Source organism: Sarcophilus harrisii, chromosome 1 (genome assembly GCF_902635505.1).
Source record: "Sarcophilus harrisii chromosome 1, mSarHar1.11, whole genome shotgun sequence".
Classification (NCBI taxonomy): Eukaryota; Metazoa; Chordata; class Mammalia; order Dasyuromorphia; family Dasyuridae; genus Sarcophilus; species Sarcophilus harrisii.
The window spans coordinates 626,865,613-626,883,893 of record NC_045426.1 but is presented as its reverse complement, the minus strand read 5'-3'; the positions used below and the strand labels follow the sequence as shown (position 1 = coordinate 626,883,893).

At 33.2% G+C, this 18,281-nt stretch overlaps 1 protein-coding gene across 1 annotated transcript in view; it reads right to left on the bottom strand.

Moving 5' to 3' along the window:
- Positions 1-607: 607 nt before the first annotated feature.
- The window catches only part of KHDRBS3 (KH RNA binding domain containing, signal transduction associated 3), a 260,581-nt gene continuing 242,907 nt past the window's right edge, over positions 608-18,281 (bottom strand). The window contains exon 11 of the transcript XR_004231106.1: positions 608-852. The gene's annotated coding sequence lies outside the window, so the exon portion shown is untranslated. The remainder of the gene's footprint in view (positions 853-18,281) is intronic.

Here is an 18,281-nt window from a genome sequence, read left to right as displayed (position 1 = left end):
TGCAAGAGCATAGAACTGTTTGTTTCAGGCCATATCATAAGAGGATAAGAACAAACTAAAACCATCAGAAATTATTTCTGTGTTTAACATAATTTTCTAAAACAGGATATGGTAGAAATATGTGAATGCCTCAGGAAATAATTGTGTTAGAGGTATAAAAGTGTCGTTTTAACAATGCACGTAGCCTATCTTGAAATTCCAAGATTGGAAAACATGTTGTGTGAGTTTCTATCCAAAGAAATAAAACACAGCCTCCCGGGGCTTATTAAATTAAAACCACAATGCACTGGGAAACATTGAAAAGAGAATGACAGTATAATATGGTCCATGGGGATTATGACCTTTGTATTCTACAACAAATTATAGAAAGGAATGAAAATCAGGTTTCTACAATTTCTGCCAGTAATTCTTGCTTCAGGCACAAGAGTTACAATTAACCTTTCACATGACAGAATCATTTTAGCCAAATGTTATCATATTTATTGGTCCATAACATAGATGGATAAATCATTTTTGGAATTGAAGAAAAAACTTTGACTTCATGCAGTGGTTTGTGTCTCAGATATGACCATAATTGGGGCAAAACACAGAAGAGGAAAACACAAGAATCATTTTTTGTTTGTTTAATGTAGTTTAGGATAGGCACACTTTTTAAATTACCAGTCAAACTGTTAAAACAAGGGTTTTTGTAACAGTGGTTCTAAATAAGAACCATATCATTTTATAAATTGCTTAACAAAATAAAAAGACCCCGACAATAGAAGCTGTAGAGTTCCAAAACGAATCTCATTACTGCTTAGGCACTCCGGTGAATTAAGTACTCGTAAACAATCCATAATGAACAGGAAGTCCCTGGAAAAGAAAAGAGTAAAAAAAAATTGTATGTATCTGGAAATGAATAATTCCTATGAAACCTCTGGGATTGGCTGGTGACAGAGAAAAGATCGCAGCAATTAAAAAGATTAAATAGATTTGGGTGAATTTATGGAAAATACAAAAAACCACCATGGTTAATTGTTTAAATGTACACAAAATAAAAATATTTATTTTTAACAAAAACGAATGCATGCTTATGCAATTAACCAGCAACTGAAAGATTATTTAATGGGAAATTTAAAGAGTTGATTACAGAGAAAATTTACAAATCCAAAATGGTAACACAACTTTCTTTGCCCATGGCACATCTAATATCAAAATACAAAGTTAGTTCCTAGCTATATAATTCCTGGGATTTTTCTAAACATTTAGGATTTCATTTCATTCAAACTATCTTTTTTTGATGTTTCCTTAAGAGATGATTTTGAATGCTGAAAAATTACCCATGCATATATTCTGTAAATAAAAAGTATAATAATAAAAAAAGTTAATGATTAAAACTTTAAATGTATCTACTTGGGGATTATCTTGATATAAGATGGGAAACATTCTAAAACACATTTCTTCTATATGGTGTCTTTGTTAAATAAGTTCTTATTCCATGAGCTTGTATGATTGTATTTGTAAAATACAGAGAGACTAGATATAAAAAAGAGAGATAATTGATTTTGTAGGGAGGAGATCTTGTCCAGGTAGAGGATAGATGGCATTCTTGGAGCCTCTTCCAACTAAGATTTTATGAGTCTCTAATATTTGTTAGCATAGTGAGCTCTGGGCTTTTAAAGAAATATGAAAATGAAAATAAAAAAGCAAAGCTACATTGCTACTCTCATGACAGCCAATACACCAATTAGTTAAATAATCAAAATTCAATTTTAGCTAAATGAGTTCCTATCTAATGGCATTCCAGACATTGTGGGGGATACAAAGAGGAAAAGATTATTTTTTAAAACATAAATCTGCAATAAAAATGAATAGAATTAAAGGTTTAGAGCTGAAATGAAATTTAGAAATCATGTAATTCAATCTCTTCATTTTGAAGAGGAGGAAAGTGAGTTAGGGGGTTAAGCCATCTATAAGTGAAAAGAATGATACATGTGCGATGGCAAGGGGGAAATGAGTCATAGCAATAAAGGTCACTATGGAGGCTAAAAGAAGGAAAAAGCTGATGTGGTGGCCAACGCTCCATCCCCCAGGAAGCCTCTGAACTCCGAGGGAAGCAGATCTCTGCTCCCAGTTTTCTCTTGTAAAACGTTCTCCAGCCTTCCTGCAGGTCAGGGATGCAACAAACCCTTAGGGACAACATGGTGCAGGGTCGGGGAGGGGAGGTCTCGGCCTCTGACACATAACTGGCAGCCCCCGAGGTCGCCGTCACTGAGGGATTGCGCACAAGCACTCCCCAAACCGTTAGCACCGGTCCTGACCCCTTTACTTGCCCAAAGTGATGTGCAGAACTTCCAGGCCCACGAAAGGGAGCAGCTCTGGGGCCCAGAAGTGCCCGCCCGCAGCACAGCCGCTGCGCACGGACGCGGGGGAGCCCGCAGGGGCTTTAAGCTGAGACTCGGGAAGGGCAGAGCGGGCCAAGCGGCCAAGCCCGAAGGAAAGCGGCCTCCTGCCAGGGGCAGGGAGGGGGGGCGCTCCAGGGCTGGCTGCCCTAAGGCACAGACTGAGGCTGCCCGCCCAGCACAGGGCAGCAGGTCGTGGAGGCTGACAGGGTTTGCCAGGTGCTTACTGTGTGGTGGGCCAACGGTGCCCCCACAAGGCTGGCAAGGTAACTGGGGGCGGGGGCTGGCCATCCTTCAGTGGCAGCAGCACATTGCAGGGAGACAGTTTTTGTAAGTTAGGGAGCCATGGCTTGGAGAGAAAGCTCCCCCTCAGCAAGGCCAGTCTGGTGATGGAGACCTGGATTAGGGACCTCCAAGAAGAGAGAAGGGGCTGAAAAGATACTGAGGGATTGGAATCAAACAGGATGTGTCAACTGATGGGAAGAGAGAAGGTGACGAGTAAAAGGGAGCTCTGAGGTTATAAACCTGGGTGATTTCCTAAAACAGAAATACTGGCATTTAGAGGACAAATTTAGAAGCAGCTACAGGGAACAAAGGTTAAGTGCTGGACCTACATTCAGGATGTCCTGAGTTCAAATTAACCTCAAATACTTAGTTGCCGCATGGTTCTAGTACAAATTAGGTGGCCTCTGTCTGCCACAGTTTGCTCACCTATAAAATAGGGATAATAATAGCATCTACCTTGTGCTGTTATGTGAGGATCAGATAAGATGATATTTGTAAAGTACTTTGTAAACTTAAAATGTTACTTATATGGCAGCTATTAATTAAGCTTTTCCATCCTTCTTGAGTAACTCAGCAGATGCTTAGTAAGTGGCTGCTTTCTGAAACAATTAAGTCTGATTGAAAAAGCAAAGTTGAGATTTTATTTAATTTTCAGGGACAACTACCACTTTCAGAGTTCAGTAATACAGATGCTGCTAGTGAATTTTTCCTTCTATAGGGCCAATCAAGGGCCTTTGAAGCTTTTTTCTTTTTACGTCTGTTCCTTTGCACTAGGTACAAGTACTTGGATATTTAGTATTCATTGAGAAGTCAGATACATTGACACATATACTACAATGCATCATTCTAGTAAGGTACACATTTATTTTTCATATCTAGAAAATAATGACTTTTAAGAGACAAGTTTTCTAAATACTTCTATCTATTCCTTAATATTCTAATGCAAATTAATTCAATAATAATATACCAAGTAAATGCAAATTGATATAATAATAAACTAATATACTTAATTAGACTTAAGATTACATTTCACTTTCAAATTTCAAAGTTTAAGCAACCATACATATAGCAAAGGGGGACATATTTTTAACTTGCTTAGATTTTACCTTGCATGGGAACAAATGCTCTATTTTTACCTCCTTTTCTAAACTTCATACTTGAAGTTCAATTAAATAAACTAACAAAAAACTAACTTTTGTAAGCCTCACTTAAAAATCTGAGAAACAGTACCATCAATTTATGTTAATTAATGAAAATAGCATAAGACCAAGTGTTAAAAGTGGCTAAAATTTTTATAACAATAATCTTTCCTAGGATACAGATTTTTTTTTTCAACTGGTTCATTTCAGAAACTCATTTTAAAAACTCTCAGCCTCTTTCAATAAACGATGAAAATATTTTCTACCCTTTGTATTGATGTTAAATGCATTGTTAAGGGAAAAAATGTTGTGATTACATGGGATGATGAAATAAGTCTAGTATTCAGTTTTCAATAGTGGCTATTATGGAGGGAGAGGGAGGTGAGACAAGCTTTAAGGAAAATTACTATCCTGAGGCTTATATTTTGTAATAAACAACATGCAACATAACTCTGAAATGTCTTGAATTTTGGCTTAACTTTTTTTTTTTTTTTTTTTTTGGCATGGACAAGGCATCCTCAAGGATTTTTGTTCTGATGCCTCATCTCATCATGAATATGACCCTTGGTTCTCAAAGTCTTAGCATAACATCTCAAAGCCTTCAAATACGTCAAACTAAGGTGAAAAGACTTCAAATATGTTATTCCAGGAACAGACTGAGTCACCTTTTCAAGAATAAATCCAATTAAGTACAGAAAGGCTCATTCACTAGTAAACTTATTAGTTAGGGGTAAATTCTTTGGCCAAGGTAACCCATAAAAGAAAAAAAAAATTCATCAGTGTCCTCAGTCTTATGTAGCTCCCTTCTGCTTCTAGTTTCAAAAGTGGCAAAAAGGTTCTATAAATCACAAGGGCTTTAGAATCATCTACAATCAATAACTTTGCTGTTAATACTCTTAATGTGAGATATTTGTCTATTGGTCAACAAATATACATTATACTAGAGGAAAAGATTTTCATCAATTTTTACATTTTACTATAAGTAAAACTAGAAAAAGGAAACTGAAGATAAATGGAATTTTCCTTTTTGTAGAGGAAAATAAAGGAGATGGTGGACTTGGTTTGTATGATGCATGTAAGGCAGGAATAAATATCATTTTGTGAAACAATTGATCATCTTATACTGCCAACAGAACTTGTTTTGATTTTTCAAAGAAAATAAAAATACATACTTTGATATTCAATGATTCCAATGGAAAGGCTGAGTATAGATGGAAAGGGAAAGTATGTTGAAAAAAATGCAGTTCAGGAATAAAGGATGAAAAATTACTTAAGTTCTAGAACCTGTCTAGAAGCCTCAAGTGGAAAAACCATGTGTACTTTAAAAAATAAAAAGCCCTGTTCATATTAAGAAGTAAATAATTCCTCTTAGCCTTTTGGCTTCTCTGATTTACTTCAAATTTCAGATAAAATCCTATCTTCTGTAAGAAGCTTTCATGGGTCTCTCTTAATGCTAATGGCTTTTCTTGAGAATATCTCCAAGTATATATCTTCTAGTTACCTGCATGCTGTCTCTTCAACCAGATCATAAGCTCTTTGGAGCTACAGAATGTTTTTGACTTTCTTTGTATTCCTGGAACTTTGCCAAGTGCTTTGAATTTAGAGTAAGTACTGAATAAATTTTCACTGACTCTATTTGACAAAAAAATATATAACTGTTTAAATTATAACAGACAGGAAACAACTGATGCGGGCATCATTTCTGAATCACACCTTTACATCATTAGGTTGATAGAACAAAGATAAAAATTAATACAAAACAAAAAGAAAAAAGTTATGCCATGAAGTTAAAATAATCAATTCTAAGTATTTCAAAAAGTTGTTAGAAGAAAATGTGAAGTGAATGTGCACTTAAGGACATCAACAATAATTATGTCAGTTTCACATATAAGTTCAACTAAAATAAATCCATTGCTATAATAAGACCAGAGGACTCTGAGATTTTTCTCTAGACTCTAGTTGCTAAGGAAGGAGATAACATCCAAAGGTAACATAAGTTTTAAAATAAATTCTTTTTAAAATTCTAATAGCTGATGGACAATTACTAGAAGTACTACCTCAAAAAATTAGAAGCAATGAAAGAAGAAATCCTCAGTGAGTTGTCCAGCCAAGCAGTCATCCTGAGACTACTAATGTATATAATTCGTCATAAAATGATAAAAGATGAAAATGATCATTAAAGACTTTTAACAACAAAGCCTTTTCACCACGAAGTTCAGTGGAGTCACAACATTGAGAACTTAATATCACAAATTTTATTTAAAATAAGGCATATCTCCGGATATGCTTGTAGATGAAAGAAATATTGCTGAAGAAAACAGATGAAAATGAAGCAACTAGATCATGTCTACTACAGAGAAGAAGCTGATGGAGGCAATGCAGTTTTGAAGGCACTGAGGGGTTCTCAAGGTATCTGAAAAGAGGATAAGATTTAAAAGGTATTTTTTAAAAGTCTCAGACTTTAATCCAAAAAAATGTCCAAATAGGCATCAATAACTACTGATTCATTAGCCTACTTTCCCATCTCCAAATTTTTATTAGAATATTCTATACATGCTCAGGAGGCACTCTAGATGAGAACATTAGAAGTAACATTAAGGTTTCACAAGTAACACATCAGTAGATCATGTCTTTACTCTGACCCAATTGCATAAAAGGATATAGAAAATATATAACTACCCACAATGATTATCTTTTGCTGACTACAAAATATTTGTTAGCATAAAGTACCATTTCTTACACACCAGGTATTTCATGCATATGTCAAAATTATAAAGGATCTGATCCTTTGAAAGGCAACAGAGATAATCCTATATAATAGTCCTCTAATTATTATATCAAATAAAGCAAAAACCAGAAAGAAATATGTCCAAAAAGGTTATTTTTCAATTTTGGAAGAGATGCAGTGAATTCAAATTTAAGAGGGATACTGAGGTCTAGTTTTGTACAGGACATCACGCTACTTACATCAAACTCTGGAGGATTGCCAAGTTTTTTAAATGAGATATATAATCACACAAAACAGTTTGGATTAACTATACTCACAGGAAATATATGCAAATAAACTATGAGTTGTCCCCTGAATTGGACGGCAAGAGGACAGGGGGTAAATTACCTTTGGGAAGCTGCAAAGTTTTTTTTTTTTTTTTTTTTTTTTAATGACACCCTGTTTCTCCATGAAACAAAGGCCCATCTGTTTAATAACAATATTCTTGATGATATTGTAGGGCTATGAATAATACAGCACTTCAGTCTCCAAGGAATTTTAAGTTAAAAGATTACTCCAAGGACAATGAAGAGGCATGTTGTTAGAAGAAACACTCAAATAAATCTATAAATTACAAAGGAAAAAAGTAACAAAAAGAATGTCATTAAAGACATGGTTAAGTGAAAAAGGTGAGTTGTTCACATAATAGTCAAGGAGTAACTAAGGGATAGCCTGATTGCTTCAATGTTATCCTTATCATGTTGAGGAAATTTAATTAAGATCCTCAGTACGTGAGTAGCCCTTGTGAAAATCTCTGAAGAGAGATAAGAGCATCTACCTCACAGGGTTATTGTGAGGATCAAATGAGATACGTAAAATGCTTGTAAATTTTATAATGATTATAGATACAAACATATAATATAGTCTATATATTATGAACTATATAATTTATTCATAGCACATAAGTTTAGCTATGTACATATATATATATGAACTATTATCATCATTATTTTTAAATAATTAAATAAGAAGATGACTAGGCAAGAATGGGCTATCATCTGAACTTTTGGAGTAACTACTGACATCACAGAATCATAGAATTTGAGGCTTAGAAGGGACTCAGAAGCTTTGATAGATTGCACAAAAGCAACCCTCACTGTAGTGTACTTAACAAATGGTCATCTACTAGTCCTTCACATGAAGATTTCTAGTGATGAGAAACTCACACACTCTGTGGGCAGCCCGCTCTATTGCTGGAAAGATCTATTAATTAGGGAACATTTTTTTCCTGATATCAAATGTAATTTTTCTCTGACATCTCCACTCACTGCTCCCAATTATGCCATTTGGGTAAAAATTTAAATCTAATTCCTCTTTCATATGGAAATGCTTCAAAAACATAAGCAAACTTATTGTGTTCCCTGAATAGTCTGTTCTCTGGGCTAAATAAAATTCCCTTTAACTGAAGCTGATTGGACATGGGACTCAAGGCTTTTCATCATTCTTATTTTCCTCTTTTAGATATCTTCATCTTGCTGATGGCCTTCTTAAACTATCGTGGCTACAACTGAACTCAATAAACTAAATGTGATCTGAGTAGGGTAAAGTATGAGGAATATATCATCTTTTTATTCCTGGAAACTATGCCTCTTAATATAACCATTAGTTTTCTTGATTGTCATATCACATGATTGATTAATTGTAAGTTTATAGGTTTAGATCCCATGTCCTTTAGTTGTGAGACTTATTTTTAGAACTCAAAGAGTAGTCTTTTATCCTTATTGAATTTCATCTTAAGTTCAACCAAATATTCTAATATATATCTAGATAATTTTAGATTTTAATTCTGCCATCTAGTTTATTAATTCTACCTCACATCTTGGTTACAATTGCAAATTTGGTGAGCATGCTATCAGTACCTTTATTCAAGTAACTGATAAAAATGTTAAATGATTGATACAAGGTAAAGCACATCAGGAATACTTCCTTAGAATTTGAGGGCCATATTAACATTGAACCATTAAGACTTTTTGAATCAACCTAATCGTAGTATTTGTTAGTATACATCTCTTCCAAAAGAACTGAATGAATTGTTTCATGAAATGCTTTGCTAAGTAAGACCTAGGTAAAATATCCATAACATTCCTTTTAATAGCTTGGTAGACTTGAGAAAAAAGAAACTAGGGTAATTTGGCATGATCTTTTAAAAGTATGTTGGTTCTTCTAATACTTGCTTTTCTAGATGTCCAGTAACTACATCTTTAATGACCTGCTTGAATTTTTTTTCCATAACTGAATTCAAGCTTACAGGTCAATAATATAAGAAATGATTTTATATATTTAGATATAGTTTTCTTCCTTTTTTGATAATGGATAACAGTTGCCCTTTTCCTGTCTTGTAATACCTCTCATTTCTCAGGATATTCAGATATTATTTATAATGATTTAGCAATAATAACATGTCTTTTTTTTTTTTTTTTGAGTAATCAAGAATGTAGTTCACAACTGGGCGGGAGACTGCTAAAGATAAACCACTTTCCAAAAATACTTATTATATACAGAAAACATATATTTTTGCTGGGTTCACAAACGGTTAAGTCATTGGCTTTGGGCAGAACTTCTTATTTTGGAGATGGTACCGAAAATTCCTAATGTTAGTCTGTTGTAGACCTCAAGGGTTCAAGACAAAGAGCAATCTTTTAGTGGGCCTCGCTTAAATCTGGAGTAAAACAATGCAAAATATAGAGTCAGATGTGACTTATTTTATACTGAACTGGACACTAATTTTTTTAATGCAGTTACTTTTGTAAAAAAGAAATTAGTGTCCTCTTCCTTTTGATATACTGTCATACATCAACCTGTATGAGTATACAAATATAGACACAAATGTATGCATACATACACACATATCATTAAGTCAGCATGTGGACATCCATTTAGCTCCTCTACTTGATTATTAGCTTCTTAAATCAAGGAATGTTGTTCTGCATGAACACTTAATAAATATAAAGGTCTTTAAAGTCAGGCAAGAGTTACAGATGAAGATCCTTAGTAGATATTATTTTTTGCCTATTTCTTTTAAATTATATATAAAATTCTTAAGAAATACAAGTATCTGCAAAACATAGAATTTTTAAGACATTTCACATGCAATTTAAACAAAAAAAAGAAATATGTGATGAATTTTGGTTATGAGGCTGAAGGATACCTTTTCTTTTTTAAATGAATTCTTTTTTCCAAAAGTCCTTTACTAATAAAGAAAATAGTAGTAAACATAATACCCAAGCCCTTCCTAGAGAGCTTTGTTGGTTTGGGTCCCTTTATTTTGAACAGGCTGTAGACATTGTGGAGAATACATGAGAAATTTAAAAAAGAAGCAATCAAAAAAATAAGGGATATAAAAAGGAGAGAAAAAGTTAAAGTTCCTGTAATCTGGTTTTTAAAAAAGCTAAACTATTTCCAGATTGTGTCTTTGTTATCATCACTCAATCACATTTTAATCTATAAGGTTTATTCCATTTATCTTTATGACCTAGTTAAAATTCTAATCAATCATTTACTAGCCTATATGCCATTTTCCCTCTTTTCTTAAGATGATCAGTACTTGTGTTTCAGTGTTCCTCTCCATTCTAAGTGCATCCCTTATGTTGGGTGCTCTCTCTTTAACATTTTTTGTCACAGAGCCCTCCTTGGTAGTCTGCTGAAGTCCACAGACACTTATGTGATTATTTGTAAATGCATAAAAAATTCACCATTACAAAGCAGATTAGATGGTTAGTGGAAATAAAGATGTAATTTTTTTCCTGCAAGTTCACAGATCCCTGATATCCACAGAGGTCAAGATGTGTATATGGGGTAGATATCCATGAATCCTGGTTAAGATTAAGAATCTCTGTCTGATGTAAACAGGTACTTCAATATACATACTTCTGATCACAATTATTCTTTATTCTTATTTTTAAACCTATTCTATTGTTATCTTGACTTCATTTTTCTCTACTCATCTCTGGCCATAATTCCTTCTCTTCAGTTTTGATTACTCTATGAATGACCATTTTGAACTCTAGAATCCATGTGGAACTTAAGTCCTAACCAAATGCCCCATTATACTTTTATCTAACTCTAGTGTTAGAAATGTGTTTTCTACATCAATCCTCAAAACTCTCAAACTTCTTCCCTTACTTTTTGTCCTTTGGGATCAAAAAAGAACATTCCAATCTCAACACATGACCATCTTTCACAAGCTTACGCACAACTACCATGTCCCCTGAGACTCAGTTATTTACAACTGTCCTCATAAGATATGAATTCAAGGACCTTCACCATTGTGATTGTACTCTACTGGAAGCTCTTTAACATTTCATGGTAATCCATAATTCTTTTTATCCCTCCCTCCCTTCTTTCTTTCCTTCTTTCCTTTTTCCTCTTCCTTCCCTCTTATTCTTCCTTCCTTCCTTCTTTCCTTCCCTCCTTCCCTTTCTTTTTCCTTTTTCTTTCTTTCTTATCTGTTTAGGTTATATGTGTACAATCACATTAAACACAATATTTACATATTATGTTGTGAAAGAATAAGAAAAGGAAAAAACCCTAGTAAAAAAATAAATTTTTAAAGTACAAATAGAGTGCTTCAATCTGCATTCAGACTCCACATGGTTCTTTCTCTGGAAGTGGATAGCATTTTTCATCCCAAGTCTTTTGGAATTGTCTTAGATCATTGTATTTCTAAGAAAAGCTAAATCTATGATTGATCATACAGTGTTCTTTTGATTCTGCTCACTTCAGTTAGTATCAGTTTATGGAAGTCTTTCCTGTTTTTTTCTGAAATCCATCTGCTCATTATTTCTTATAGAATAAAAGAATTCCATTACATTCATACAATACAACTTGTTCAGCCATTCTCCAATTGATAGACATCCCCTCAATTTTCAGTTCTTTGCCACCCCAAAAAGAGCTTATATTTTTGTACAAGTGGTCATCTTCCTTTTTTTTATGATTCCTTTTGGATAAAAACCTAGTACTGGTATTGCTGAATCAAAGGGTATGCACAATTTTATAGTGCTTTGAGCATAGTTCCAAATTTTCTAGAATGGTTGTATCAGTTCACAACTTCTCCAACAGTATATTAGTGTCCCAGTTTTCCTACACCCCCTTCAATATTTATCATTTTCTTTGACATTTTTTTCCTATAAGCTAATGTGATCAGTGTGAGCTGATACCTCAGGAGTTGCTTTAATTTGCATTTATCTAATCAATAATGATATGTAACATTTTTTCACATTACTCTAGGTAGTGTTATTTTCTTCATCCGAAAATTGCCTGTTCATATCCTTTGACCCCTTTATCAATTGGGGAATGACTTCTGTTCTTATAAATTTGACATAGTTCTCTATATATTTGTTAAATGAGACCTTTATCAGAAATACTGGCTGAAAAATGTTTCCTAGCTTTCTGCTTTACTTATAATCTTGTTGTATTGGTTTTGTCTGTGAAGAAATGTCCTAATTTAATATAATCAAAATGATCCATTTTCCACTTTAAAATGTTCTCTATTTCTTGTTTGGTCATAAATTCCTCTTTTCTCCATGGATTTGACAAAATATTCTTTAATCTCCTAATTTGCTTATATTATCACCCTTTACATTCAAATCATATATATATTTTGAGGATGAGGGAGACAAGGAAATGTTTGTATGTAGTATAGAAACAGAAGGGAAATCAGGAAAGATTTAAGACAAGTGAAAAAGGAGCCAAGATGGTAGAACATCAAATTCTACTCCCCAAATCTTTAAAATAATGCCTCAATATGACTTCTGTAGTGGCAGAACCAACAAAAGGGTGAACCCCCCCCCCCACACACACAAACACACAAAGGGTGAAACACTAGTCCAAAAATTTAGAAGGTCACAGCAAAATTCTCTGACTGTAATGAGTGGAGTAATATTCAGTACAGAGAGTGCTCCACCAAGTCAGCAACAGGCTGGACTCTGAACAATCAGCCCAGGTGTTGGGGGGGGGACAAACTGGTCATAATGATCTCTGGAGCTCTCACATCACAGATGGTAATGAGATTAGACAACTGGTTAGAAGGAGACTCCTGGGGAAACTTTGCTGGAATTGGGTGCAAACAAACAAACAAAAAGAATCTGATCACAAATAATTATTATTAAAATGACAGGAAAGATCAAAATACAAACTCATAAAAAAAAACAATGCCAAAATGGCTATGTTCAAAGTGTTGATAAAAAATCTGAATTGGTGTTAGGCACCAAAAGAATAACTGGAAGATCTCAAAAAGTATCTTAAAAATGAAATGAAAGAGATAGAGAAAAATATGGAAAAGAAATGAGAGTGATATATGGGAATCATCAAAAAAAGGTCAAGAGTTTGATAAAGGAAGCACACAAAAATTGAAAGATATATAAAAATTCATGAAAAAATTACTTAATATTTAAATTGGGCAAATGGAAGTTAATTATTCCATGAGATAATAAGAAATAACTAAACAAAAGAATGAAAAAATACAAGAAATGTGAAAGCTCACTGAAAAAAATTACCAGGAAAACATATCAAAGTGAAAAAATTTAAGAATTATTGGATTACCTGAAAATCGCAATCAAAAAAAGAAGTTAGATCTATTTTAAGAAATTATTAAGGAAAAATGCCCTGTTATCTTAGAATCAGAGGGTAAAATAGAAATTGAAAGAATTCACTGACTATCTCCTGAAAAAAATCCCCAAATGAAAATTCCCAGGATTATTACAGTCAAATTCCATAACTAACAGGTCAAGGAGAAAATACTACAAGCAACCCGAAACAAATAATTCAAATATTGTGAAGTCAAAGTCAAGATAAAACAGGATTTAGAAATTTTCATGTTAGAAGACCAGAGCGCTTGGAATTTAATATCCCAGAGGATCACATATATAATATAATATAGTATAATATAATATAATATAGTATAATATAATATAGTATAGTATAGTATAGTATAGTATAATATAATATAATATAATATAATATAATATAATATAATATAATATAATATAATATAATATAATATAATATAATATAAATATAATATAATGTAACATAATATAACATAACATAACATCCCAAAGGAGCTAAAACTACAAACAAGAATGTCTACAGAGCAAAACTGAACATAATCTTTCAGGGGAAAATGAATATTTAATGAAATTGAGAATGTTTAAGTATTCTTGATGAAAATACCAGACCTGAACAAAAAATATGATTTTAAAATGCAAGAGATAAAAAACAGATAAACCTAAGGAAAAAGAAGGCAAGGAAAAAAGAAAAAAAGAAAAAAATTACTAAGGATTCAATGTTTAACTTGTTTACTTTATTATGTAAAGTGATACTTGCAACTCCTATGTAATTTTATCATTTTTGAATAGTTAGAAGTATAATTAGAGGGCATGGTTATAAGTTGAATATGTTGGGATCATAGCCCAAAATCCCAAAATTATGGGATGATAAAGGTTTGCATTTGGAGAAAGGGGAAGGGAGAGGTAAAATGGGTCAAATTACCTCACATAAAAGATATATGAAAGAGCTTTTATACTAGAGTACAAGATGGAGTGGTGGTAGCAGGCAAAATTTAATGCTTCCTCTCATTGGAACTGGATGAAATATGAAATAATATACACATTCAGTTGGGTAGATAAATTTATCTTACTCTATAGGAAAGTAGGAGAGATGAAAAGAGAGATAAGAAAAGGGGTGAGACTCATAGAAGATACAGCAGATAAAGAAGATAAAGACAGACAGATACAGGGAGAGACAAAAACAGAGACAGAAAAAAAAGAGTTAATAATTAGAAGGATAAATGTGAATGGAAAAAACTAACCCATAATGTGGAAGCAGATATTAGAGTGGCCTAAAAACCAGAATATCCCACATTATATTATTTACAAGAAACGTCTGAAGCAGAGACACACACTGAGTAAAATAAGGGATTGGAACATAATCTGTTATGCTATTATCCATTAAAAGCAGAGGTAGCAATCAGGATTCCCGATAAAGCAAAATCAAGAATAGAATAAATCAAAAGAGATGAGCAAGGAAGTTACATTTTGCTAAGACAATGAAGTAATAATAGCAATACTAAGACATATATACAACAAATGATATAGCATCCAAATTCTTAAAAAGTTAAATGAGTTAAAACAGGAAATAAGACAATAAAATTACACTATAGTAGGTGACTTCAACTTTCCCTTCTCAGAATGAAATAAAGAAGATAAATAGAATTTTAGAAAAGTTAGATATGATAGACCTCTGAAGAAAACTGAAGGGGAAAAGAAAGGAATATATCCTTTTCTCAGCTGTATATGTCACTTACCATAAAAAACTGACCGTGTCTTAACTTAAGACATTAAAAACTATACAATCAAATGCAGAAAAGCTGAAATTTTAAATATATCCTATTCAGATCATGTTGTAATAAAAATTATATTCATTATCAATAAAATGACATGAAAAGATAAAGACTTAAATATTAGCAAAGTGATTACAGCAATATATTACAAAGATCAAACACTATGATCAGTTAGGATTTATATGAGGAATATAGGGGTGGATTCACTATTAGGAAAACTATCAGTATAATTTACCATATCAATAATAAAGCCCTCCAAATCATGACTATCTCAAAGATGCAGAAAAGGCTTTTGGCAGGACAATTGGGACAATAACATCAGTGGTGTTATGAACCATTTTTGGAGAGTAATTTGCAACTAAGCCCAAAAGGTTAAAAAACTGTTTGAAACATTTGATCCTTCAATACGACTGTCAGGTCCATACCCAAGAGATTTTTAAAAATAAAGAGAAAAGGACCTATTTGTCTAAAAATATAGTCACTCTTTCTATAGTGGCAAAGAATTGGAAACTGAAATTCCCATCAAGTAGGAAATATCTGGAGATCTTGAAGTATATGATTGCAATAAAACCCTATTTTGGTATAAGAGATTTCAAAAAAAAAATGGGAAAGATATGAATTGATGCAAAGTGAAGTGAGCAGAATCAGGAAGGCATATAGTACACAGTAATAGCAATCAATATTGGAGAGTGATCGATTGTGAGTGATTTATGTACTTTCCGCAACAGAATGATCCAAAACAATCCCAAAGGATTCATGATGAAAATGCTTTCCACAACCAGAGAAGGAAGAGATAAGACAACAAATGCTACTATTTTTCATTTTCTTTGTTAAAGTTTTTTTTTTCCTTTGGTCCATGTCCCCTTTCACAACATTGACTAATATGAAAATGGTTTCCATATGTATAATCTATATCAAATTGCATACCATCTCCAAGTGGAGGGAGGAATACATGAGAAGAAAATAATTTTAAAATTGGAATTTTAAAAATGGAACATTAAAATTGTCTTTATATGCAATATGGAAAACATTTTTAAAAAACAAAAAAAGGTCTTGACAAAACAACATTCATTTCTATTAAGGAAAAAAAAAACACTTGGGAGCTTAGTATTGAATGGAACTTTCCTTAAAATGTAAGTAGAATTTATCTAAAACTATCTTAATAAACATTATCTGTAATAGAGGTTGGCTAAAAGTCTTCCCAATAAGATCCAGGTTCATAAAGCAAAGATGCCTATTATCACTATTATTATTCAATATTGTACTAGAAATGCTAGACATAGAAATAAAAAAATAAAAAAAACCCCAAGCAATTAGGATAGGCAATAAGAAAACTTAATTATCAATCTCTGCAGAGGATACTACTTAAGTTGTTGAAAATCTACTAAAATAATTAGTTGAAATAATAACTAGCAAAGTTGGAGGATATAAAATAAACTCACACAAATCATCATAATTTCTCTATATTACCAAGAAATTCCAGCAGCAAGAGATAGTAAGAGAAATTTCATTTAAAATTACTGGATATAATATAAAACATTTGGGAGTCTATCTGCCAAGAGAAAGCCAGAACTGTCTCAACACAATAACAAAACATTTTTCATGCAAGTAAAATCAGATCTACACTGGAAAAATATTAATTGCTTGTGGGTATGCTAAGCCAATAAAATAAACAAGACAATTCTATTTAAATTATTTACTCATTTAATGCCATACCAATCAAACTATCAAAGATTATTTGTACTGAACTAGAAAATATAATAACAATTTATTTGGAAGAACAAAAGGTCAAGAATATCAAGGGAATTAATGAAAAACAAAATCGTGAGGGAAATTGACTTTGCCAAACTAGATCTCAAACTAGTATAAAGAAGGCATAATCATCAAAACAATCTAAAAGACATTAAGTGGAGCAATGCAACTGACAGAGCACACCCTCTTGTTGTATGTCCTCTGTTTTCCAAGAGGTCCCGACTTAGGGATGAGGTGAATTAAGGGAGGTAGGGCTGCCCAAGGCTCAGCCTCAGTAGCTCTCTCAGGCACTGAAGTTCAGAAACAAGACAAAAGTCAGGGCTGGCCAAGGCCCAGGACACAGCCCACAGCCTCGGCATATTCCATGTCTGACCACGTGCTCCGTGTTTCAGCCACCTTCATGGCTACCTTCTGCCCAATCTGCCAGGAAAGGCTTCCACTGCCTAGGGAGCCATTTCCCTAACTCTTCAATAACTGGAGGCCCATGAGTTATCCTCAACATAGTTTAGCCTGTCAAAACTGTTTACCAGGGTATGGTCACTGTGCACACTACACTACAGCTTCCTGTAGTCCATGGTGAGGACTGAGAACCAGGTAGATACCAAAGGTGCATGAGCAGCCCTGCAAATGGCTAAGCAAGCCCTCATACCAGAGGGGCTAGTTTCCCTCACACCCCCCAAACACCCCACACAATAAAGAGTGGGTAATGATCACAGTAACATAGTGTTAAATAAATTCCATGATACCAGCTTTTCGGGCAAGGGATATTTTGGGGATATTTGACAAAAACTGCTAGGAAAACTGGAAAGCAGTTTATCAGAAATTATGAATAGACTAACATCACATATCATATATAAAGATAAGGTCAAAATGAGTTAGACAAAAAAAGGTGATACCTAAGCAAATTAAGGGAGGATGGAATAGTTTAATTGTCACATCTGTGGATAAGGGAAGAATTTATGACAAGAGACAGAGAAAATTACAAAATGGGTAATTAAATTAACAATTTGAACATAAAACCAAATCAGCTAAGATTAGAAGGAAAACAAAAAACTAAGGAAAATAGTTTTTACAGAATGTTTCTTATATAGGGATCTCAAAGTTGTAAAAATGAGTCACTGCAATTGATACATTTTTGAAAGATATGAACAAGAAAATTATAGATGAAGAAATCAAGGCTATCTATAATCATGAAAAAATGATCTAAAGCACTCTACTGATTAGAGAAATGCAAGTTAAAACAATTCGGAGGTACCACCTCCCCCCTATCAAATTAACTGATTGATAGAAAAGAAAAATGATAAATGTTGGAAGTGATGTGGGGAAATTGAGAAATTAACGTACAATTAATGGAAATGTGAACTGATCTAACCATTCTCAAGAGAGTATGTCCAAAGGGCTATAAAACAGTACATATACTCTATCCCTAAGAGATCATAAAAGAGGGAAAATGATTCACAAGTACAAAAAATATTTGCAGCAGTTCTTTTTGAAGTGGCAAAAAATTGGAAATTGAGTGGATGCCTATCAATTGGGGATTGGCTGAATAAGTTATGGTATATGAATGTAATAGAATATTATTGTTCTATAATAAATAATGTGCAGGCTGATTTCAGAAA